This window comes from Tachyglossus aculeatus, unplaced genomic scaffold (genome assembly GCF_015852505.1).
Source record: "Tachyglossus aculeatus isolate mTacAcu1 unplaced genomic scaffold, mTacAcu1.pri scaffold_92_arrow_ctg1, whole genome shotgun sequence".
NCBI classification, from domain to species: domain Eukaryota; kingdom Metazoa; phylum Chordata; class Mammalia; order Monotremata; family Tachyglossidae; genus Tachyglossus; species Tachyglossus aculeatus.
In genome coordinates this window covers 2,311,603-2,335,224 of record NW_024045098.1, presented here as the reverse complement: position 1 = coordinate 2,335,224, position 23,622 = coordinate 2,311,603, and the positions used below count along the sequence as shown (strand labels likewise).

The following is a 23,622-nucleotide window of genomic DNA, read 5'->3' as shown; positions in this document are numbered from 1 at the left end:
GCAACTGGATTCACAGACAGTGGTTTTCCTTCTTTCTCCCTCAGTTCTCCCAGCTCCTCAGGGCAATCTCTGGTGATATTATCTGGGAAATCGGGAAGTGGAACTGGATTCATAGACAGACAGTGGTTTTCCTTCTTTCTCCCTCAATTCTCCCAGCTCCTCAGGGCAATCTCTGGTGATATTATCTGGGAAATCGGGAAGTGGCACTGGATTCACGGACAGTGGTTTTCCTTCTTTCTCCCTCAGGTCTCCCTACTCCTCACGGCAATCTCTGGTGATGTTATCTGGGAAATCGGGAAGTGGCACTGGATTCACGGACAGTGGTTTTCCTTTTCCCACAGGTCCTCATCTCCCAGAGAGGAGCCCGGGAAATCAAGCAACGGCCCCCGCGCCTCGGAAAACCAGTGCTCGGGTGAGATGCGGTTCCCTCTGCCCTTCTTGAGGTCCTGTTTCTCATTCAGTCGTATTTATTGAGTGCTTCCTGGGTGCAGAGCACTGTACTAAGCGCTTGAAAAGTACAAGTTCTCTCTCGCACATATTTGCATATTCTGTTTATTTTATTTTGTTAATATATGTTTTGTTGTCTGTCTCCCCCTTCTAATAATAATAATGGCATTTATTAAGCGCTTACTATGTGCAAAGCAGCGATCGGGAGGTTACAAGGTGATCCGGTCGGCCCACGGGGGCGCTCACAGTCTTCATCCCCATTTTCCAGATGAGGGAACTGGGGCCCAAAGAATAAGAATAATAATAATGGCATTTATTAAGCTCTTACTATGTGCAAAGCACTGCTCTAAGCGCTGGGGAGGTTACAGGGTGATCCGGTTGTCCCACGTGGGGCTCACAGTCTTCATCCCATTTGACAGATGAGGGAACTGAGGCCCAGAGAATACTGCTACTACTAATAATAATGTCATTTATTAAGGGCTTGCTATGTGCAAAACACTGCTCTAAGCGATCGGGAGGTTACAAGTGATCCGGTTGTCCCACGGGGAGCTCCCAGTCTTCATCCCCATTTCCAGATGAGGGAACTGTGGCCCAGAGGAGTGAAGTGACTTGCCCAAAGTCACCCAGCCGACAATTGGCAGAGCCGGGATTTGAACCCGCGACCTCTGACTCCCAAGCCCGGGCTCTTTCCACTGAGCCACGCTCGCTGCTTCTCTAGTCCGCTGTGTTCATTCATTGATTCAGTCGTATGTATTGAGCACTTCCTGTGTGCAGAGCACTGTACTAAGCCCTTGGGAAGTCCAAGTTGGCAACATACAGAGACGGTCCCTACCCAACAGTGGGCTCACAGTCTAGGAGGGGGAGACCTTGGGCAAGTTAATTCTTTCTCCGTGCCTCAGTTATCTCATCTGTAAATTGTGGATTCAGTTCTCCCCCCTCCGGTTTAGACTGTGGGACGAGGATTTTCCGTGCCTCGGTTATCTCATCTGTGAATTGGGGATTCAGTTCTCCTCCCTCCGGTTTAGACTGTGGGACGAGGATTCTCCGTGCCTTAGTTATCTCATCTGTGAATTGGGGGTTAAGTTCTCCTCCCTCCAGTTTAGACCTTGGGACAAGGATTCTCCGTGCCTCAGTTATCTCATCCTTAAATTGGGGAATCAGTTCTCCCACCTCCGGTTTAGACCGTGGGACGAGGATTCTCCGTGCCTCGGTTATCTCATCCTTAAATTGGGGAATCAGTTCTCCGCCCTCCGTTTTAGACCGTGGGATGAGGATTCTCCGTGCCTCGGTTATCTCATCTGTAAATTGGGGATTCAGTTCTCACCCCTCCGGTTTAGACCGTGGGACAAGGGTTGCGCCCAACCTGGTAAGCTTGTATCCATCCTTGCTCTTAGTTCAGTGCTTAACATGTAGTAAGTGCTTACCCACGTGGGACAACGTGATTAGCGCTTAACACATAGTAAGTGGGAACACCTGATCACCCTGTAACTTCCCCAGCGCTTAGAACAGTGCTTGACATGTAGTAAGCGCTTAACAAATGCCATCATTAGTAGTAGTAGTAGTAGTAGTAGTAGTAGTAGTAGTAGTAGTAGTAGTAGTAGTACCTCATCTGTCAATCCGGGGATGAAGACTCTGAGCCCCCCGGGGGACATCCTGATCACCCTGGAACCTCCCCAGCTCTTAGAACAGTGCTTGGCACATAGTAAGCGCTTATCAAATGCCATCATTATTATTATTATTATTACCTCATCTGTAAAATGGGGATGAAGACTGTGAGCCCCCCGGGGGACAACTAGATCGCCTTGTAACCTCCCCAGCGCTTAGAACAGTGCTTGGCACATAGTAAGCGCTTAACAAATGCCATCATTATTATTATTATTATTATTATTATCATTATTACCTCATCTGTCAAATAGGGATGAAGACTGTGAGCCCCCCGGGGGACAACCTGATCGCCTTGTAACCTGCCCAGCGCTTAGAACAGTGCTTGGCCCATAATAAGTGCTTAACAAATGTTATTATTATTATTATTATTATTATTATTATTATTATTATTACCTCATCTGTAAAATGGGGATGAAGATTGTGAGCCCCCCGGGGGACAACCGGATCACCTTGTAACCTCCCCAGTGCTTAGAACAGTGCTTGGCACATAATAAGCGCTTAACAAATGCTATCATTATTATTATTAAAGCAGCGTGGCTCAGTGGAAAGAGCCCGGGCTTTGGAATCAGAGGTCAGGGGTTCGAAGTCTGGCTCCGCCACGTCTGCTGCGTGACTCTGGGCAAGTCACTTCACTTCTCTGAGCCTCAGTGACTTTACCTGTAAAATGGGGATGAAGACTGTGAGACCCCCGTGGAACCACCTGATCACCTTGTAACCTCCCCAGTGCTTATAACAGCGCTTGGCACATAGTAAGCGCTTAACAGATGTCATCATTACTATTATTAAAGCAGCGTGGCTCAGTGGAAAGAGCCCGGGCTTTGGAGTCAGAGGTCAGAGGTTCGAATCCTGGCTCCACCACATGTCTGCTGTGTGACGTTGGGCAAGTCACTTCGCTTCTCTGAGCTTCAGTGACTTCATCTGTCAAATGGGGATGAAGACTGTGAGCCCCCTGTGGAACCACCTGATCACTTTGCAACCTCCCCAGCGCTTAGAGTAGTGCTTTGCACCTAGTAAGCGCTTAATAAATGCCATCATCATTATTATTATCCTTATTATTAAAATGGGAATGAAGACTGTGAGGCTCCCCGTGGGCCAACCTGATCACCTTGTAACCTCCCCAGCACTTAGAACAGTGCTTGGCACCTAGTAAGCACATAACAAATGCCATCATTATCATTATTATTAACAAAATGCCATAACAACCGAAAAAAAATTCTCCCCCAGGAAACCGACACAGTCTCCCTGCCTGGAAGAAACGCCATTTCATTCATTCATTCATTAAATTGTATTTATTTATTCATTCATTCATTCAATCGTATTTATTGAGCGCTTCCTGTGTGCAGAGCACTGTACTAAGCGCTTGGGAAGTGCAAGTTGGCAACCTAGAGGGACGGTCCCTACCCAACAGCGGGCTCACAGGCAGGAAAGGGGAGACAGAGGACAAAACAAAACATATTAACAAAATAAAATAAATAGAGTAGTAAATATGTTGCTGTCGCTTCTCAATCTTTTTTTTTCTCTTCTGCTGCACCTTCCAACCCTTCCACCCTTCTCTCCCATCTCCTTCCCATACTGTGGACCCTGGGAGTAGCATTATTCCCTCCCAGGGCCTCCGGGAATCCCTGAAGCCAGGTATCCCCTTCTCGGAAAGCCCGAGTGATGGACGGGTTCTCGGAGTGATGGACGGGTGCTCAGAGCAGTGGACGGGTTCTCGGACAGGTGGACGGGTGCTCGGAACAGTGGACGGGTTCTCGGAGCGGTGGACGGGTTCTCGGAGCGATGGACGGGAGCGATGTGAACTGACCGGGAACCTCATGGCATTTCAGGGGACGGTGACATTGGAGGACGTGGCAATGACCTTCACCCGCAAAGAGTGGCGGCTTCTGGACCTCGCCCAGCACAACCTCTGTCGGGACACGATGCTGGAAAACTATCGGAACCTCACCTCGCTGGGCAAGCACTCGGGCTCTTTGGGTCGGAATCTGGGTTTTACCAGGGATTTCTTTCTCCTGTCGTCACTGCCCGTCTCTCTCACCTCCCTCGTTCAACTCACGGATTCAGTTTGGCCCTAAATCCTTTCAGTTTTAATACTACTACTAATAATAATGATGGTATTTGTGAAGTGCTTACAAGGTGCCAAGCCCCGTTCTAAGCGCTGGCGGTGTGTGTGTGTGTGGGGGGGGGGGGGAATACAAGGTGATCAGGTCGTCCCGTGTATTCAGTTTGGCCCTAAATCCTTTCAGTTTTAATAATACTACTAATAATAATGATGGTATTTGAGAAGCGCTTACTAGGTGCCAAGCACCGTTCTAAGCGCTGGGGGGGATACAAGGTGATCAGGTCGTCCCACATATTCAGTTTGGCCCTAAATCCTTTCAGTTTTAATAATAATAATAATAATAATGATAATGATAATGATAATAATAATAATAATAATAATAATAATAATAATAATAGTATTTGTGAAGCGCTTACTAGGTGCCAAGCACTGTTCTAAGCGCTGGAGGGGATACACGGTGATCAGGTCGTCCCACGTATTCAGTTTGGCACAAATCCTTTCAGTTTAATAATAATAATAATAATAATAATAATAATAATAATAGTATTTGTGAAGCGCTTACTAGGTGCCAAGCACTGTTCTAACTAAGCACTGGGGGGGATACAAGGTGATCAGGTCGTCCCATATATACAGTTTGGTCCTAAATCCTTTTAGTTTTAATAATAAAAATAATAATAATAATGGTATTTGTGAAGCGCTTACTAGGTGCCAAGCACTGTTCTAAGCGCTGGAGGGGATACACGGTGATCAGGTCGTCCCACGTATTCAGTTTGGCACTAAATCCTTTCAGTTTTAATAATAATAATAATGGTATTTGTGAAGCGCTTACTAGGTGCCAAGCACCGTTCTAGGCGCTGGGGGGGATACAAGGTGATCAGGTCGTCCTACGTATTCAGTTTGGCCCTAAATCCTTTCAGTTTTAATAATAATAATAATAATGGTATTTGTGAAGCGCTTACTAGGTGCCAAGCACTGTTCTAAGCACTGGGGGGGATACAAGGTGATCAGGTCGTCCCATATATACAGTTTGGTCCTAAATCCTTTCAGTTTTAATAATAAAAATAATAATAATAGTGGTATTTGTGAAGCGCTTACTAGGTGCCAAGCACTGTTCTAAGCGCTGGGGGCATACAAGGTGATCAGGTCGTCCCACATATTCAGTTTGGCCCTAAATCCTTTCAGTTTTAATAGTAATGATAATAATAATAATAATAATGATGGTATTTGTGAAGGGCTTACTAGGTGCCAAGCACTGTTCTAAGCGCTGGAGGGGATACAAGGTGATCAGGCCGTCCCACGTATTCAGTTTGGCACTAAATCCTTTCAGTTTTAATAATAATAATAATAATAATAACAATAATAATATTTGTGAAGTGCTTACTAGGTGCCAAGCACTGTTCTTAGCACTGGGGGGATACAGGGTGATCAGGTCGTCCTAGTGGGGGCTCCCAGTCTTCATCCCCGTTTTCCAGATGAGGGAACTGATGCCCAGAGTAGTGAAATGACTTGCCCAAAGTCACACAGGTGACAAGCAGCGGAGCCGGGATCCGTCACTGAAATCCAACCTTCTTTGTCGCCTTCCAAGCTGCTACTATGTTGATAATAATAATGAATGAATGAATTAATTAATTAATTAAACACAGTAAGCGCTCAATAAATGCAATAGAATGAATGAATTAAGCACAGTAAGCGCTCAATAAATACGATCAAATGAATGAATGAATTAAACACACAGTAAGTGCTCAATAAATACGATCGAATGAATGAATGAAATACAGTAAGCGATCAATAAATATAAATGAATGAATTAAACTCAGTAAGCGCTCAATTAATGCGATCAAATGAATGAATGAATTAAACTCAGTAAGCGCTCAATCAATACGATCGAATGAATGAATTGAACACAGTGAGCGCTCAATAAATACGATTGAATGAATGAATTAAACACACAGTAAGCGCTCTAAATACGATCGAATGAATGAATGAATTAAACACACAGTAAGCGCTCAATAAATACGATCAAATGAGTGAATGAATTAAACTCAGTAAGCGCTCAAATGCGATCGAATGAATGAATTAAACACAGTAAGCGCTCAATAAATACGATAGAATTAATGAATGAATTAAACTCAGTAAGCGCTCAATAAATATGATTGAATGAATGAATTAAACACACAGTAAGCGCTGAATAACTACGATCGAATGAATGAATGAATTAAACACACAGTAAGCCCTCGATAAATGCGATCGAATGAATGAATGAATTAAACTTAGTAAGCGATCGATTAATATGATCGAATGAATGAATGAATTAAACACACAGTAAGCACTCAATAAGTACGATTGAATGAATGAATTAATTAAACACACAGTAAGTGCTCAATAAATACGATTGCATAAGTGAATGAATTAAACACACAGTAAATGCTCAATCAATACAATCGAATGAATAAATGAATTAAACACAGTAAGCTCTCAATAAATGCGATCAAATGAATGAATGAATTAAACACAGTAAGCGCTCAATAAATACAATCGAATGAATGAATTAAACACAGTAAGTGCTCAATAAATATGATCGAATGAATGAATTGAACACACAGTAAGAGCTCAATAAATACGATCGAATGAGTGAATGAATTAAACTCAGTAAGCACTCAGTACGATCGAATGAATGAAAGAATTAAACTCAGTAAGCACTCAATAAATATCATGGAATGAAGGAATGAATTAAATACACAGTAAGCGCTAAATAAATGTTATCGAATGAATGAATGAATTAAACACACAGTAAGTGCTCAATAAATACGATCGAATGCATGAATGAATTAAACACACAGTAGGCGCTCAATCAATATGATCGAATGAATGAAGGAATTGAGCACACAGTAAGTGCTCAATAAATACAATCGAATGAAGGAATGAATTAAACACAAAGTAAGCGCGCGATAAATACGATCGAATGAAGGAATGAATTAACCACAAAGTAAGCGCTCAATTAATATGATCGAATGAAGGAATGAATTAATCACACAGTAAGCACTCAATAAATGCAGTCGAATGAATGAATAAATTAAACACACAGTAAGCGCTCAATAAATATGATCGAATGAATGAATGTATTAAACTCAGTAAGCGCTCCATAAATGCGATCGAATGAATGAATGAATTAAACACACAGTAAGTGCTCGGTAAATTCGATCGAATGAATGAATTAAGTACATACACTAAGCGCTCAGTAAATACGATCGAATGAATGAATGAATTAAACTCAGTAAGCGCTTGATAAATACGGTCGAATGAATGAATTAAACACATACAGTAAGCACTCAATAAATACAGTCGAAAGAATGAATGAATTAAGCACATATAGAGGACAGTGTAACAAGAGTTGGTAGATACGTTCTCTGCCCACGGTGAGTCTACGGGGGGCGGGGGGGACAGGCGTTAATATAAATAAATAAATTGCAGGTATGTATATAAGAGCTGTGGGGCTGAGGGGGAGGCGAATAATAATAATGGCATTTATTAAGTGCTTACTATGTGCAAAGCACTGTTCTAAGCGCTGGGAGGTTACAAGGTGATCGGGTTCTCCCACGGGAGGCTCACAGTCTTCACTCCCATTTTCCAGATGAGGGAACCGAGGCCCAGAGAAGTCAAGTGACTTGCCCAAAGTCACACAGCTTACCATTCAGTCATTCAATCGACAAATAGCCTAGTCTCTCTTTGACTAATTCATCAGTCTGCTTGTTCATTCATTTATTCATTCATTCATTCATTCAATCAATCGCATTTATTGAGCGCTTACTGTGTGCAGAGCACTGTACTAAGCGCCTGGGAAGGACAAGTAGACTAGTCTCGCTTTGACTAATTCATCAGTCTGCTTGTTCATTCATTAATTTATTCATTCATTCATTTATTCACTCAATCGTATTTATTGAGCGCTTACTGTGTGCAGAGCACTGTACTAAGCTCCTGGGAAAGACAAGTATCCTAGTCTCGCTTTGACTAATTCATTAGTCTGCTTGTTCATTCATTTCTTTATTCATTCATTCAGTCAGTCGTATTTATTGAGTGCTTACTGTGTGCAGAGCACTGTACTAAGCACCTGGGAAGGACAAGTAGCCTAGTCTCACTTTGACTAATTCATCAATCTTCTTGTTCATTCATTCATTCATTCATTCATTCATTGAATTCAATGAATCGAATGAATGAATTCATTCAATCATATTTATTGAGCGCTCACTGTGAGCAGAGCACTGTACTAAGTGACTGGGAAGGACAATTAGCCTAGTCTCGCTTTGACTAATTCACCAGTCTGCTTGTTTAGTCATTTATTCATTCATTCATTCAGTCAGTCGCATTTATTGAGTGCTTACTGTGTGCAGAGCACTGTACTAAGTGCCTGGGAAGGACAGGTAGCCTAGTCTCGCTTTGACTAATTCATCAGTCTGCTTGTTGTTCATTCATTTATTCATTCATTCATTCATTCAATGAATTCAATGAATGAATGAATGCAATCATATTTATTGAGCGCACACTGTGCAGAGCACTGTACTAAGTGCCTGGGAAGGACAAGTAACCTAGTCTCGCTTTGACTAATTCATCAGTCTGCTTGTTGTTCATTCATTTATTCATTCATTCATTCATTCAATGAATTCAATGAATTCAATGAATGAATGAATGCAATCATATTTATTGAGCGCACACTGTGCAGAGCACTGTACTAAGTGCCTGGGAAGGACAAGTAGCCTAGTCTCGCTTTGACTAATTCATCAGTCTGCTTGTTCATTCATTTATTCATTCACTCATTCATTCAATCGTCTTTATTGAGCGCTTACTGTATGCAGAGCACTGTACTAAGCGCTTGGGAAGTCCAAGTCGGCAACATACAGAGATAGTCTCTACCCGACAGCGGGCTCACAGTCAAGAAGGGGCAGACAGACACGAGAACCAAGCATATTAACAAAATAAAATCAATAGACTAGTAATCGGCGGAGCCGGGATTTGAACCCCGTGACCTCCGACTCCAAAGCCCGGGCTCTTTCCACTGAGCCATGCTGAATAAAGAAAGGGTACAAATCTAATCATGTTATAAAGTGCAAGGGTGATGCAGAAGGTTGACTGATGTATTAGTCAAAGCGAGACTAGGCTACTTGTCCTTCCCAGGCGCTTAGTACAGTGCTCTGCACACAGTGAGCGCTCAATTAATACGATTGAATTCATTCATTCAGTCAGTCAATTCATTGACTGAATGAATGAAGGAATAAATGAATGAACAAGCAGACTGATGAGTTAGTCAAAGCGAGACTAGGCTACTTGTCCTTCCCAGGCGCTTAGTACAGTGCTCTGCACACAGTAAGCGCTCAATAAATGCAATTGAATGAATGAATGAATGAATGAACAAGCAGACTGATGAATTAGTCAAAGCGAGACTAGGCTACTTGTCCTTCCCAGGCACTTAGTACAGTGTTCTGCACAGAGTAAGCACTCAAGAAATACGATTGAATGAATGAATGAATAAATAAATGAATAAGTAAGCAGACTGATGAATTAGTCAAAGCGAGACTAGGCTACTTGTCCTTCCCAGGTGCTTAGTACAGTGCTCTTCACACAGTAAGCACTCAATAAATACGATTGAATGAATGAATGAATGAATGAATGAACAAGCAGACTGATGAGTTAGTCAGAGCGAGACTAGGCTAATTGTCCTTCCCAGGCACTTAGTACAGTGCTGTGCACACAGTAAGCACTCAATAAATACGATTGAATGAATGAATGAATGAATGAATGAATGAACAAGCAGACTGATGAATTAGTCAAAGCGAGACTAGGCTACTTGTCCTTCCCAGGCGCTTAGTGCAGTGCTCTGCACACAGTAAGTGCTCAATAAATACGATCGAATGAATGAATAATATTAAGGCTCGGAAGGGTTCCAAGGCTCTTCCTTTGGAACGTCTAAACCTGCAGATGCGCTACATCTGCTTACTGTGTGCAGAGCCCCCGAAATCGAGGGGGACCCCTCCCAACCTCTTCGGGGCGGTGGAATACCCCCCCGGGGGCGGGGGTACCCCAAAACCGGGGGGGCAACCCAAAACCGGCAGGGGGCTGGACCACCGTGCTGAGAGCCGCTCCGGGGAGCGGGGGAGTGGGTCGTCCCTCGTCTCTCTTCCCCCCACCCACCGCGGGGCAGGCGGCTGGCCCTGGCCCCGGAGCCAGGCAGGTCGTGACGGCAGAACATTCATTCCCTAGAGAACATGAGCTCGGGGGACCTGGCTACATTCCCCAGAGAGCTCGGGTCAGAAAAGCCAGAGAGCTGGCTTTTAGAGTTTCGGGGGGCAGAAACTCTGGGGACAGAGACAAGGGGGGAAGAGACCAGGAGGGAAAATACTAAGGGGTAGAGAGGAGTGGGGCAGAATACAGAAGGGAAGAGTGCAGAAGGGCATAGCAGCAGGGAGCCGAAAGCAGAGGGGAAGAGAGCTGATCGCAAGGTGGAAGGAAGGAAGGAAGAGGGGAAGGGAGCATTCATTCATTGAATAGTTTTTATTGAGTGTTTACTGTGTGCAGAGCACTGTACTAAGCACTCGGAAAGTACAATTCATCTACAGAGACAATCCGTACCCAACAACAGGCTCACAGTCTAGAAGGGGGGAGATAGACAGCAGAAAACAAAGGGGAAGAGAAAGGAGAGCTGAAGGGTAGGGGGAAGAGAGCTGAGGGTCAGCAGTACAGAGGGGCAGAGGGGCAGAGGGTTGAGAAGCAAAGGAGAGGAAAGCAGCTGGGTAGAAAGCAGGGGGCATTCATTCATTCATTCAATAGTATTTATTGAGCACTTACTGTGTGCAGAGCACTGTACTAAGAGCTTGGAAAGTACAACGTCATCAACAATCCGTACCCAACAATAGGCTCACAGTCAAGAAGGGTGGAGACAGACGGCAGAAAGCAGAGGGGAAGAGAAAGGAGAGACGAAGGGTAGGGGGAAGAGAGCTGAGGGGCAGATGGCCTGAGAAGCAAAGGAACAGAAAGCAGAGGGGTAGAAAGCAAGGGGCATTCATTCATTCATTCATTCAATAGTATTTATTGAGAGCTAACTGTGTGCAGAGTATTGTACTGAGATGGGGTTTTTTTAAGGAGTGGGGAGATGTGCCCAGAATAATATTTTTAAGAAAATGATCTGGGTAGAAGATTGAAGGTTGAAGGCAGGGAAGTCAGAGAGAAGGCTTGGGCAGCAGTCAGAGAAATTACATCTGCAGGAAGAAGGCACTATATTGCAATTAATGCATTCATCCAGTAGTACACATTGAATGCCTGCCGTATTCAGAGTACTATACTATATGCAGTTATTGTGGTTGTTCTCACTATGTACTAGCCGCTGGGGCAGAGATAAAATAATCAGAATGGGAAGAGTACCTTTTTCCCACAGAACCCATAGTCAATGAAGGAGGCAGGACAAGAATTGAATTCCCCTTTTACAGGAAACAGGCCCAGAGAAGTTAAGTGACTTGGTCAAGGTCACCCAGCAGACAAGTGGCAGAACCAAGATCTGAACCCAAGTTTCCTGTTTCCCAGCCCTGTGCTTGTTCCAATAGGCCACACGGTCTCCCTTGTCTCCAAGCTGTGATGTCCTGTGGAAGAAGGGGAAAAGCAAGTTGAACTGATAGATTGACACATCTGTTTTTCACTTTCTGAAGCCAGAATCAGAGCCAGAGCTATGCTTTTCTAACCTGCCTGCCTGTTGGTGACCAGGGCCTACAAGATCCACCCAGGATCTGTCTCAATAAAGAAGTCCCCATTTAGACTCTCACGATACCGGGCCTACCCTTATGACTAATTACCAAAGAACGATGGCCTCTCACCTCGGCATTTCCAAATTGAGAACCAGATTGATCTGGCCAAATTCCAAACCTCAGACCTGAAAGCTCAGTTCAACTATTTCCGGATGCTTTGCATGGTAGACTCTGCTTATTTTCAACAAATGATTTCTAAAAAGCAAATGTGAGTCAATGAATGGTTGATTTGGTTAGAATAAGTAATTTGGCTCTCATTTCAATTAGGACGTTGACAATGCTTCATTGGCACGCCTTGATCTCAAGCGGAAAGTCAAATCCTTCCAAGAAGAGATAGTCTTCTTGAAGAAACTTCACGACGAGGTAATGGGCTTCCTCTTAATCGGGGAATGTAAATTAAGCCGATCTAATCAGGGAAGCCAGCAGGAACTTGATATTCTCTACTTATTCTTCACCAGGAAATCCAGGAGCTGCAGGCCCAGATTCAGGAACAGCACATCCAAATCGATGTGGATGTGGCTATGCCCGATCACACTGCTGCCCTGCGTGATGTTCGCCAGCGGTACCAAAATGTGGCTGCGAAGAACGTCCATGAAGCTGAAGAATGGCACAAATCCGAGGTGTGACTCTAGGGGACGGTGTTCCCTGAGGGCGGTACCCTAAACCTAGTCCCTAAACCAGCTCTCTGGGAATTAGACCAAGCAGTTGGCACAGGTCACCCTCTTGGAGAGGGGGTGCAGGGATTGGGGATATGGTGCATGCATGCATACACTCACTTCATCGGGGGCAGTCAGGGGGTAGGGGCTCCCTCTGGAAGTATCCGTGGCATGCACAGGACTCACCTATTTCCCTAGATGGGTTTCTCAGGACCACGCTGTATGCTACGGGAGGTGACGCTGGTGACTGGAGGAGAGTGGAATAGGGAATTCATTGGTGATCCAGCTTTCCAGTTGACAGCTGACTGGTCCTCTGTCCTCTTGGGACCAAGGGGCTGCGATCCACCCTGGGGTTGAGATGTCCACTGTCAATGTTTTCTCAACAGTTTGCTGACCTCTCTGAAGCTGCTAATAGGAACAATGATGCCCTGAGTCAGGCCAAGCAGGAATCAAATGAGTATCGCTGGTAGGTCCAGTCTCTCACTTGTGAAGTGGATGCACTGAAAGGGACCGTGAGTACACGCTGGAGGGTGTGGGTGTGGGGGATGAAATACCACAGGTCCACTGTGTTGGCTGAAGTTGGCATTGCAGGAAATTCTCCCCTTTGCTTGGTGATGGCTAACTTAATACCAACAATGGGCTTTGCTCTAATATCCTAGCCTCCTAAATTGGCATTCCGGCCTCCTATATGAGGACACCCAACAGACATTTTAAACAGGACTATTTAAACCATTTTACCCATGAACATATATTCCCATAATCCCAAATGTGTTTCTAACCAATGTAGAAGGAATCGGCAATCAAAGGTAGTGATTAAAGCCAAGTTTGAAACAAAAGAAGTTTAGGTTTTTAACCAAGTGTTAGGATATCATGAAAGACCAGGTAGTTCCTGAACTACACCTCTGGGCCCCGTGTCTTTGATTATTTCTGCTTGACTGACTGTCAACTTGGAACACAATGATTCATTCTTCTGTCCACGATTACTTGGAATACTCAATTGGCAGGTGGCTTAAGAATGCTTCTGCAAGCGTTTGGACATACACTTTAGAGAAGCAGCGTGTCTCAGTGGAAAGAGCGTGGGCTTTGGAGTCAAAGGTCATGGGTTCAAATCCCAGCTTCACCAACTGTCAACTGTGTAACTTTGGCCAAGTCACTTAACTTCTGGTGCCTCAGTTACCTCATCTGTAAAATGGGGATTAAGACTGTGAACTCCCTGTGGGACAACCTGATCACCTTGTAACCTCCACAGCGCTTAGAACAGTGCTTTGCACATAGTAGGTGCTTAATAAATGGCATTATTCGTATTATCTAGCACCATGTTCATGCTGAGAAACCTCTGCCTCTCCATGGACCACAGAATGGGGTCAAACTGGGTTGGGCAGCATCGCTCAGGGCACCAGGTCTTTGATGAGGTCATAGCCAAGCTCCTACTCTTCTCTTGCAGAACGAATCTCTGGAGCGCCAGATGCGTGAGATGGAGGAGAACGTTTCGGTTGAAGTTGCTAACTACCAAGACACTATTGTCCGCCTTCAGGATGAAATCCAGAAAATGAAGGAAGAGATGGCTCGCCACCTGCGTGAATACCAGGACCTGCTGAATGTCAAGATGGTACTGGATATTGAGACAGTCACCTACTGCAAATTACTGGAGGGGGCGGAGGGCAGGTAAGTAGGGGAGAGGAGTGGGAACCTGGGAGGTGACCATCTATCCTTAGGGTTACCTGGTAACAACTTAACGTGATCTGTCTTTTACAGGATTACCCTGCCGGTTCCAGGCTTTTCTTCCTTGAACCTGAGAGGTGAGCACTGCCATTTCATTTCCAGGGCTTGGTAGCTTCCTTATGGGAAGCACAGAAGTTTCCTTCTGATCAGAAAAAGACCTAGACACTCCTAAGTGCCGAGACCTGTGTTTGGGGAAGCTGGAACCCCCTTGTAATAATGGGAGGTTGTCTCTAGTTGACGCTGCAGTGGAATTAGGGGAAGCCCCAGCAGTGGGGGTAGGGGTAGCAGAAAGAGGGTGAGTTAGTCTCTTTCATCCAAACTGCAGCAACCAATCCTCCCTCAAATCTGGCAGGCAAGGTGATTATGCCTCTACTGGGTCAAACTGGAGAAATCACATCACTCACACAGTTGCTACTAAAGCAGGGGTGGCGGTCACACCATGCATAGGATGACTGTGGCCCACATGGTGTAGTGCATGGCCCATGGGCCTGAGAGTCAGAAGGCCATGGGTTCTAATCCCAGCTCTGCCACTTATCGGCTGTGTGACCTTGGACAAGTCACTTCTCTTCCCTGTGCCTTTATTACCTCATCTGTAACATGTGGATAGAGACTGTGGGTCCCGCAAGGGACAACTAGACTTGCTTCTATCCTCCCAGTTCTTAATAAATTGCCTGACACATAGTGAGCACTTAACAAATAACATGATAATAATAGAATGTGGCCCCCCTGAAATTTAGACTTTTTTCACCTAAGTATCCGGTCACATGATTGATTAGGACAAAAGGAACTAGTCAGAATCAAGATGTACCCTGACTAAATCTACCCCACAACTCCTGAATAGTTTGTACTGCTAAATACCAATGTTCTCGTTGACTTGATCATGATCATTGACTACCCCTAGGCTCGTAACTGTTCATTTCTGTGGGCAACAAAATTAAACTTTTTTTAACTTTTTTATTACTGCCCCAAAATCCCTATTTTATGAATAGCTATTCACTTTTGTAATCAATAGTTCACACAGGCTCTGTACATGAATTGCTGATCACGAAACCAATATTGGCAACTCTTTAAACCTCCCAAGGAACTGAGATGGTGCCTGGTGAAAGAGAGAAATTCTCAACAGGAATAAACACAAGACTCTTAATCTTTTGTAGAGAACTCTTGGGTGATATGCAGGGACCATTAAACTCTCATTTTGACAAATTGTTATTCTAGTCTTTCAGAAACCAACATTGACTCCCACCCTCTGGTGGACACCCATCCCAAGAGAACACTCCTTCTCAAGACTGTTGAAACTAGGGATGGACAGGTAGGTATGTGAATTTCTTAAATCAAGGGGCTGGAGTAGGGGAGAAGAGGAGGGTCTGCAGAAAGAAATGAAAGACCTATGCGCCACTGTCAATATGCCCCACACCCAGCCAGGGGTGATGGGAAAGGACTCTCAGGAGATCCGTTCCCAGGGCTAGCTGGGAAGGGCATACAAGCTCAGAGGGACATCTTCCTTACCCTGGCCCATCTCTTCTCCCTGTCCCCAGTACCCACACACATACAAACATTTTGACTCTCTGTAAGTTCAGTCAGTTGACCCTGGCCTGACCCTAAAGACAATTCCCTTCACCTCACTGCTGGGCCCCCAGGATATACCCTACTGAGCCCCACTCTACAGGGCCAGTGCCCTATATGGGCAGCCAGCCTTTGCACCTCAGTGTCCCTGGAGCATGAAGTCCCAATTAATCTATGCTCAGACAGCTAAAGGTAATTGGGAGTCATCCAAACACCTTCCCTAGGAGGTAGGAAGACCACAGCATCGTTGGGTGTTCGTGTGTTGGCTCCCTTCGTTAGCCTCTAGCTTCGGCCTGGATTCCAGATGCCTTTTGGCCTCTCCTGCACTGAATATGCTTCTGAAATGTGAATTAGCGTTTGTCAGATCCTACTGCCTGAAGGGCCTCTTGGAGCCACTGTCATTTTCAATGTCTTGGGGGCAGCAGCTCATGCCTGCATGTACCTCTCTGACTGTTCCTCAGCCCTGCACCCATTGTTCTGGGAAGTGAAGCTGTCAGAATGGAGAAACCAAGGTTCTCCAAAGGAAAATGAGGTTCTGCAGGTAGCACCAGGTTAACATGCATGAATTATCTGATTAGATTTCTAAATCTCATACCTCTGCCATCGGGCAGTTGTTCACGCATTACGTGGTCCTTCTCCTCAACTTGTTGTTCACAGGTCATCAACGAAACATCCCAACACCATGATGATCTATAGTGAAAACCTGCACCGATGCCCAGTGCAGCAACACCTTACCAGCAAGCAAAATAATTTGACCAAGTCCTAAAACAGCTTTCAAGTGCCTTCTGCAGTTTTTCAAGAGTGCAAGACCATCCTGGATAGGTAGAAAGAATAGGTTTGAAGTCTTATGAACACATAACTCTAGGGAAGTTTACGGCAAAGCCTAGCTTACAGAGGGAATCTTGTGCTGCAGTACTTTTGTAAAGTGTTTTTCAGAATCATGAAACTGCCTCTTTCAAGCCAGTGTCTGACCAAACTGTTACTGCTTCAATAAACTCTTTGAAATATCCTGTGATTATTTTTTTTTCTTCAAATCTTGGCCAGCCCTCGGGCAAGTCCTCCTTGTCCGGTTTTCCTCCCTGTATTGCATGCTAGCACACTCCCCCTCCGCCCCCCTGCACCTAGAAAATAATGTTCTTTTCCCTTGGGCTTGCAGAGTATGGTTCCTTCCAGACTACAGTATACTCCTGAGCTCTGGGCTCCTGATTTGCTGCCACCGCTAGTCTATTGTGTACTCTAAACCAGCTGAAGGCTAGTTAGGTCCTCATAAAGCAACCATGAGCCATTAATCTGGCTCTGAAAATATTCTTTAAACCTGAACCTGGCTGCTGCTATAGCCCAACCATCAGAATTGAGCTGCTTTCCATGACTGAATTACAAATAATCATTCAGAGGATGCCTCTGGCTGGTGACGGGAGAGTTGGGGAGGCTACGACATGCTTCTGAGGGAAATTCTGAGCAGACGTAGGTACTGCTGCGGAGAGTGGGCAGTTATTGATTTTGCATCCATCTCCTGTGATAAGGGGACAGCAGACTTTCAGCATAAATCTTCCCAGGCTTCTACCAAGTGTGGAAAGAAAATTAATGTGGCCACTGTTCTGATGTTGTGATGTAGAAGAGAGTAGGAGAAGAAAAAAAAAGGTCAAGGAAGGCCTCTTGTAGGAGATGTATCTTCATTAAGGCTTTGAACGTGGAGAGAGTAGTTGTCTTTCAGATATGAAGAGGGAGGGCATTCCAGGCCAGAGGCACGTTGTGGGAGAGAGGTTTGCAACAACGTAGAGGAAATCGAGGTACGGTGAGTAGGTTGAGGAGCAAAGAGTACAGGCTGAATTGGCGTAGGAGAGTAGCAAGCTGAGGTCGGAAGTGGCAAGGTGACTGAGTGCTTGGGGAAATGCCAATGGGGAGGCGTTTCTGTTTGATGCAAAGACGGGTGGGCATTCACTGAAGGTTCTGGAGGAGTCAGGACACATGGACTGAACGTTGTTGTAGAAAAGTCATCCGGGCAGCAGAGTGAACTATTACGGACTGAAGTGGGGAGAGACTGAAGGTAGGGACGTCAACAGGGAGGCTAATACAGTAATCAAGGTGACCAGGGAAAAGATGGGTCGACGAGGACAGAGGTCAACACTTAGGGCTGTCCTGGAGGCTGTACCTGGTCCTAGCCCTAGATGGCGCCAGCCACTCTCCTAGTCCCACTCCTAGGGCCTGGACAAACCCCATACCCTTCCAAAAGGGTCTCTTTCCCATGGAATTGTTCTTTGGTTTAAAGATGATGCTTCTGATGGTGAAAGGGGATCCATCTGTGGGGAGTCATAATGAGAATCTTCCTTCCCCTTTTCTGTTCAGAACAATGGAAGAGCACCAAGAAATCCTGATGTCCCGTTACCTATATCCAGTTTGAGATGGTGATTACGTCTCTCATTAAAAGCTGCACAGAAACATTTATGTAGTCATAAAGATTGGGATTAGGACAGGACAATCAGATGCAATGCTTTGCATGTGTTAGGCTTTTCACCCAGTGTAATACAATGACATTGTACGGAGTATTTGGCAGGAATCAGCTAGGAACTAGTGTTTCTCTAGGGAGACCCTGATCATTCTGCTTTTCTTCAGAGCTGTCACATTTATCTTCCTGGTCCCTCTGAACAGAGGCACAATTTCTGAGATGTGGCAGCAATCAAGGTAGAGAGAGCCAGATACTGAAAATTAAAGGAATTCTCCCTCCCTTCCCCACACCTTCTGCCGAAAGTTACCAACTCAAGGGTCCCCAGCTGGGCAGATTAATGGAGGTACTTTAGGGGCTGCAGTCCTGGAATAAGTGGCATAAAGGAGGGAGAGGGAGACAGATCAAAATCACCTTCCAGAGATGTGCAACCTGAGCCATTCCCACTTTCGGTAGTAATCTTAATCATACCAACATGGCTACTGCTTATGACACTACTAAGTTGGCATCCAAACAGGACCTTCTCAAGATGACTTTGACACATGCACAACATTAGAGGGGATGAGGAGGAGATGAAGCTAACCAGGAGTCCTCATTGCCCGACATCACCTCCCCACCTTGGACACCTACATCCCCTCAGACACTAGCTGCTGCAGCCATCTTTACTTTCCTCATCTTTAGTTTTTTCTGCAATTCTCTGGTCTGGAAAGACTAGATTGGCTGATGAGGGGGCGTAGGGAGAGGCCATTCCTGGAGCCTAGGTACTACGTGGCAATCCGATCTTGTTCTGGCATGATTCTGACTCTCCTGCCACTGCCAGCCCACCTGTTAGGATGGGCATGCTGTGAGAGGAGCCTGGATGCCTTCCAGAGCCAACAGGTCAGATATGGATGTTGTGAACCACTCTACCTCCCCTCCTAAACTGGTCAGGGTGAAATCTGCTGGAGGGCATCATGGAGAGTTTCAGGGAGCACATGCTTGTCTTCAGATTGTATGGGTGGTAAGCAGGAGCAGGCATTGACTTGTGCTTCTGCAGATCACCTCCAGAGTTTCCTTATTTCATTCTTATATTCACATGCTCATTCGCTCTTTCTCTCTTTCTCTCTTTCTTTCTCTTTCTTTCTCTTTCTCTTCCTCTCCCTCACCCTCTCTCTTTCAGACTCACTCTCCCACTAATTCTTTCTCTTCTGTCTCTGCTCTATGGCCAACTTAGAGTCAGTCATTCAGCCAGTCAATCGTATTTGAGTGCTTAGTGTGTGCAGAGCACTGTACTATGTGCTTGATAGAGTATAACACAACAATATAACAGACACATTCCCTGCCCACAAGGAGCTTAAAGTCTAGAGTGGGAAATAGACTTTAATATAAAAAATAAAATTACAGATATGTACATAAGTGCAGTGGGGCTTGGATGGGGGATGAATAAAGGGAGCAAGTCAAGGCAGCACAGAAAGGAGTGGGAAGAGGTAAGGAAGGCTTCATCAGGGAAGGCCTCTTGGAGGAGAAATGCCTTCGATAAGACATTGAAGGTGGGGAGAGTCTTTGTCTGTCAGATATGAACTGGGAGGACATTCCAAACCGGAGGCAGGATGTGGGAAAGAGGTTGGTAGGGAGAGAGACAAGATAAGGGTACAGTGAGAAAGTTGGCATCGCAGAAGCAAAGTGTGCGGGCTGAATTGTAGGAGAAAGTAGCAAGGTGAGGTAGGAGGGGACAAGGTGATTGAGTGCTTTAAAGCTGATGGTAAGGAGATGCCCTATCACAGGGAAAACAGTTTAGTGAGAGAGTCAAAGATACAGAGCTGAGTTTAGGTCAAAGTGAAGTTCACCAGGGACAGATGGTGTTCAAGCCTTCCCCTTTCCCCTCTGCTAAGCAGGGTCCTCCCGTCTCCTCTTTCCCTTGCAGACCTTCCATCCAGACAGCAGTGACAAAATGGTACTTGGCCCCAGTTTCCCCGTAATATATGAGACCTAATCAGATGTATTGAAGGAGCCAGCTTCACTTCACTCCAAGGGCCAGCGGGGCAGGAAGGTGGGAGAAGGTCTCTCAATTTAGGGGTAAGAAAGTGACTCTCAGGTGACTGAGGAGAAAGGGGAAGCAAATTAGATTTGGCTGCTTTCTGATGCCCAACATGTTCCATGGCTCTGAGGCCTGGACACCCCCACCCAGTCCCTAGACCTGATGGCTGGACAATCACCAACCATTTCCAGGGAAGGGCAGAAGCCTGACAGAGATGAAAGGGAGCAAGGGCAGAAGGAGGGAGGGGAGAACTCTGACTCTGGATTCATGATAGAGGGGGAGAAGACGCTTGGTAAGTGTAGCGTGGTATAAAGATGTCACAGGCACCGTGGGAGCCCCCACATTGAATACCCCTGGGAGCATGGGGGTCTTTATCTGGACCTGTCCCCCAGAAAATTTTTTTTAGTTGGAGTGAGCTCTATGTACTTGGGCAAAGTGCACATGTAATACCATCTCTGCTTACTGCATGCCTACTATATTCCGTGTCTACGTGGCTTGTATTGGTGAAGGCCCACCAAAGGCCCTTCTGTCTGCTGGGCAGTGGTTGCAACAAGTCAGGAGTGAGGAAAAGGTGCAGCATCCTGTAAAGTCTCTGTGAGACTTTTTAATTCAAAACCCAATCTGGCCTTTACCCTGTTGTTAATTGAGGATTTCATAACTAATATACAAAGTATTGGTTATTAGAAGGGGAAGAGCCATTGACTTTTATTGGCAAGGTCATAGAGGCAGGGGGAATGGACTGGATAGCCCTAATTTGACGGTTCTTGCACAGCTCTCAAATTCCTCACCCAAGGCCATGTGGAGGATACGAGACGAAGGCTTAAAGTCTTGGAAATGGACAAATGGGGGACAAACAATGTGTGAAGTCCACACCTAACTGTGGCTTGCTTGGGCGCCTTCAGCTATAGAATAATCATCATGCTGGTAGAGGGGTCTCAGCCGTTAGTGGCCTTCTCTACCTGTCATTGGCCAGAGGGACATTTGTGGGTAGGCTGTGCCCTATGAGCACTGAAAGCCATAGTGGCTGATGCTATTCTGATGTGGCAAAACAGATGATGATGATGATGATGATGAATGGTATTTGTTAAGCGCCTACTATGTGCCAAACCCTGTTCTAAGTGCTGGAGTAGACACAAGGTTATTGGGTTTTCCTAATGGGGTTCAAAATTGTCTGCTGTGTGATCTTGGGCAAGTCACTTCACTTCTCTGGGTCTCAGTTACCTCATCTGTAAAATGGGGATTGAGACTGTGAGCACCACATAGGACAGGGACTATGTCCACCCCGATTTGTTTACATCCACTCCAGCACTTAGTACAGTACCTGGCACATAGTTAAGCGCTTAACAAATACAGTAATAATAATAATAATAATAATGATAATAATAATAAATCCCCATTTTACAGGTGAGATAGCTGAGGTACAGAGAAATGAAGTGAGTTGCCCAGATTCAAACAGCGGAGGAGTGGCGGAGCCGGTATTAGAACCCATTACCTCTGACTCCCAAGCCCCTGCTCTTTCCACTAAGCCACACATGTCAAGGGAAACCCCCAGGTGAGCCTCAGGAATTCATTTTTGCCTGACATTACCCACAGCACACACATAGAGAAGCAGCCTGGCTCAGTGGAAAAGAGCATGGGCTTTGGAGTCAGAGGTCATGGTTTCAAATCCCTGCTCTGCCAATTGTCAGCGGTGTGACTTTGGGCAAGTCACTTAACTTCTCTGTGCCTCAGTTACCTCATCTATAAAATGGGGGTTAAGACTGAGAGCCCCCCGTGGGACAACGCGATCACCTTGTAACCTCTCCAGCGCTTAGAACAGTGCTTTGCACATAGTAAGTGCTTAATAAATTCCATTATTATTATCATCATTATTATTATATGACTATCCCCTAAGGCTTACAACATCCAATCTTTCCACCCTCCTATGGCGTCAGGGACACTGGGGCCTCTGTTGGATATTATACAGTCATCCCCACCAAGTAGTTGAAGGTAGCTGAACACTCCACTGTCCACTAGTGGACAACCAAGCCAGGGCTGGTTTCTGCACGGAGCCCCACCTCAAAAGGCTTGTATAGCAAGGGGCTGGGGAATGTACCAGGCCATGGAAACTGGGATAGGGACAAGGTAAGTAAGTGAACATACGTGTCCTCAACTTCTCCCTGCCCCTTCCTCCTCAATCCTAATTCCCTTATTGGATGTAACATCTCCTCCAAGAGGCCTTCCCCAATTAAGCCCTTTTTTCCCCTGGCTCCCTCTCTATTCTCCCTCGTCTAGGCACTTGAATCTATGACCTTTGGGCAATTTGATATTCACTCCACCTCCAACGCCACAGTACCTTGTACATTTCTTTAAATTATATATTATGAATTATCTATTTATAATATTATCTGTCTGCCCCTCTTGACTGTAAACTTGCTATGGGTGGGGAACATTAGCCACTAATTCTGCTGTATTGTACTCTCTCAAGGGCTTAATACAGTGCTCGGCACATAGTAAGTGCTTAATAAATACGACTGACCGGTTTACTGATCCCAGAGTTTAAACTTTCTCCTTCCTAGTGCGCTTCTCAAGAGTTCTGCTCAAGGGACTATGTGCTTACCTGGGCTTTGGGGAAGTGAATATATTAGTCTGTTAGGGAAAGAGGTATGAGAAGTGGCCTGCCGTGACCCATCCATTCCCACATCTTCTCTGCTACTACCACCAGTCGCCATAGGAGTGTTCGAAAGTTTCAGAGGGTGCAGACTAGTTGGGGTGAGAGCAGGGTCCGAAGGTGGAGTCAGACAGGGTAGGAACACTATGATAAAGACGTATCAATAGGAGAAGCAGCGTGGCTTAGTGGAAAGAGCACGGGTTTGGGAGTCAGAGGATGTGGATTCTAGTCTCTTCTCTGCCACTTGTCTGCTGTGTGTCCTTGGGAGAGCCGATTAACTTTTCAGTGCCTCGGTTACCTCATATGTAAAATGGAGATTGAGACTGTGAGCCCCACATGGGACAGCCTGATTACATTGTATCTAGTCCAGTGCTTAGAACAGTGCGTGGCACAGAGTAGGCGCTTAACAAATACCATAACAATGATAATAATAGCAATGGTTCCTGGCTAGGAGATCTCCACCAAGGGGCAAAGAGTCCCACTAGGACTGAAGGATGGGTGGTCCGATTCAACCTGCCCAACCTGTTTGTGACCAGGCTGCAGGAGCTCAGGATGCTGGGCATCTTAATTGCGTGTGAATCATTGGTTTAACGTGCAGAGGGCCAGGCCTACC

The 23,622-nt window shown here is 45.5% G+C and overlaps 1 pseudogene; it reads left to right on the top strand.

Moving 5' to 3' along the window:
* Positions 1–16,904, top strand: part of LOC119924295 — a 38,333-nt pseudogene extending 21,429 nt beyond the window's left edge.
* Positions 16,905–23,622: the final 6,718 nt, after the last annotated feature.